This window comes from Arachis hypogaea, chromosome 3 (genome assembly GCF_003086295.3).
Source record: "Arachis hypogaea cultivar Tifrunner chromosome 3, arahy.Tifrunner.gnm2.J5K5, whole genome shotgun sequence".
Classification (NCBI taxonomy): domain Eukaryota; kingdom Viridiplantae; phylum Streptophyta; class Magnoliopsida; order Fabales; family Fabaceae; genus Arachis; species Arachis hypogaea.
In genome coordinates, this window is record NC_092038.1 from 112,372,108 (window position 1) to 112,374,514 (window position 2,407).

A 2,407-nucleotide genomic window follows, 5' to 3' on the forward strand; every position below is an offset into this window, starting at 1 on the left:
CAGAACCTGAAGGGACTCTGAAAAGAAAACTAAGAGAAGCTAAATTACAACAATCCAGAGGCAACCTTTCTGAAATTTTTGAAGAAGAGAAGAAGATGGCAACCGAACCCAACAACAATAATGCAAGGAGGATGCTTGGTGATTTCACTAAACCAACGTCCAAGTTTGATGGAAGAAGCATCTCAATTCCTGCCATTGGAGCAAATAATTTTGAGCTGAAACCTCAATTAGTTGCTTTGATGCAACAGAACTACAAGTCTCATGGACTTCCATCTGAAAATCCTTATCAGTTTTTAACTGAGTTCTTGCAGATTTGTGAGACTGTTAAGACAAATGGAGTAGATCCTGAAGTCTACAGGCTCATGCTTTTCCCTTTTGCTGTAAAAGACAGAGCTAGAACATGGTTGGACTCACAACCTAAAGATAGCCTGGACTCCTGGGATAAGCTGGTCATGGCCTTCTTGGATAAATTCTTTCCTCCTCAAAAGTTGAGCAAGCTTAGAGTGGATGTTCAGACCTTCAAGCAAAAAGATGGTGAATCCCTCTATGAAGCTTGGGAAAGATACAAGCAGATGACCAAAAAGTGTCCTTTTGACATGTTTTCAGAATAGACCATATTAAATATATTATATTATGGTCTATCTGAGTTTTCCAAAATGTCATTGGACCATTCTGCAGGTGGATCCATTCACTTAAAGAAAACACCTGCAGAAGCTCAAGAACTTATTGACATGGTTGCAAATAACCAATTCATTTACACTTCTAAGAGGAATTCTGTGAATAATGGGACGCCTCAGAGGAAGGGAGTTCTTGAAATTGATGCTCTGAATGCCATATTGGCTCAGAACAAAGTGTTGAATCAGCAAGTCAACATGATTTCTCAAAGTCTGAATGGATGGCAAAATGCATCCAACAGTACTAAAGAGTCAGCTTCTGAAGAAGCTTATGATCCTGAGAACCCTGCAATAGCAGAGGTAAATTACATGGGTGAACCTTATGAAAACACCTATAATTCATCATGGAGAAATCATCCAAATTTCTCATGGAAGGATCAACAAAAGCCTCAACAAGGCTTTAATAATGGTGGAAGAAATAGGCTAAGCAATAAAAAGCCTTTTCCATCATCTTCTCAGCAACAGACAGAGAATTCTGAGCAGAGCCCCTCTAATTTAGCAAATTTAGTCTCTGATCTATCTAAGGCCACTTTAAGTTTCATGAGTGAAACAAGGTCCTCCATCAGAAATTTGGAGGCACAAGTGGGCTAGCTGAGTAAGAAAGTCACTGAAACTCCTCCCAGTATTCTCCCAAGCAATACAGAAGAAAATCCAAAAGGAGAGTGCAAGGCCATTGATGTAATCAATATGGCCAAATGCATAAGGGAGGAGAATGACGAAAATCCTAGTGAGGAAGACCTCCTGGGACGTCTCTCAAATAAGAAGGAGTTCCCTATTGAGGTTCTAAAGGAATCTGAGGCTCATATAGAGACCATAGAGATTCCACTAAATCTCCTTCTGCCATTCATGAGCTCTGAAGACTATTCTTCCTCAGAAGAGGATGAAGATGTGACTGGAGAGCAAGTTGCTCAATATCTAGGAGCCATCATGAAGTTGAATGCCAAGTTGTTTGGTAATGAGACTTGGGAAGGTGAACCTCCCTTGCTCATTAGTGAACTAGATACATGGGTTCAGAAAACTTTACCTCAAAAGAGACAAGATCCTGGTAAATTCTTAATACCCTGTACCATAGGCACCATGACCTTTAACAAGGCTCTGTGTGACCTAGGGTCAGGCATAAATCTTATGCCACTCTCTGTAATGGAGAAACTGGGGATCATTGAGGTACAGCCTGCCTTATTCTCATTACAATTAGCAGACAAGTCAGTAAGACAAGCTTATGGATTAGTAGAGGACGTGTTGGTAAAGGTTAAAGGCCTTTACATTCCTGCTGATTTCATAATCTTAGACACTAAGAAGGAGGAAGATGAATGCATCATCCTTGGAAGACCTTTTCTAGCCACAGCAGAAGCTGTGATAGATGTTAACAGAGGAGAATTAGTCCTTCAATTGAATGGGGACTACCTTGTGTTTAAGGCACACGGCTATCCTTCTATAACAAGGGAGAGTAAACATGTAGAGCTTCTCTCATTACAGAGTCAAATAGAGCCCCCACAGTCAAACTCTAAGTTTGGTGTTGGGAGGCCACAACCAAACTCTAAATTTGGTGTTGAATCCCCACAACCAAACTCTAAGTTTGGTGTTGGGACTATACAACATTGACCCGATCACCTGTGTGGCTCCATGAGAGCCCACTGTCAAGCTATTGACATTAAAGAAGCGCTTGTTGGGAGGCAACCCGATTTTTATTTATCTAATTTTATTTTTATTTAATTGTATTTTGTGTTTTAGTA

The 2,407-nt window shown here is 40.3% G+C and overlaps 1 non-coding gene across 1 annotated transcript; it reads right to left on the reverse strand.

Annotated features, from left to right (window-relative positions):
• Window positions 1-494: 494 nt before the first annotated feature.
• On the reverse strand, window positions 495-598 carry LOC112793275 (small nucleolar RNA R71). Its single transcript, XR_003197976.1, has one exon. It is a non-coding gene; the product is annotated as a small nucleolar RNA R71 (small nucleolar RNA).
• Window positions 599-2,407: the final 1,809 nt, after the last annotated feature.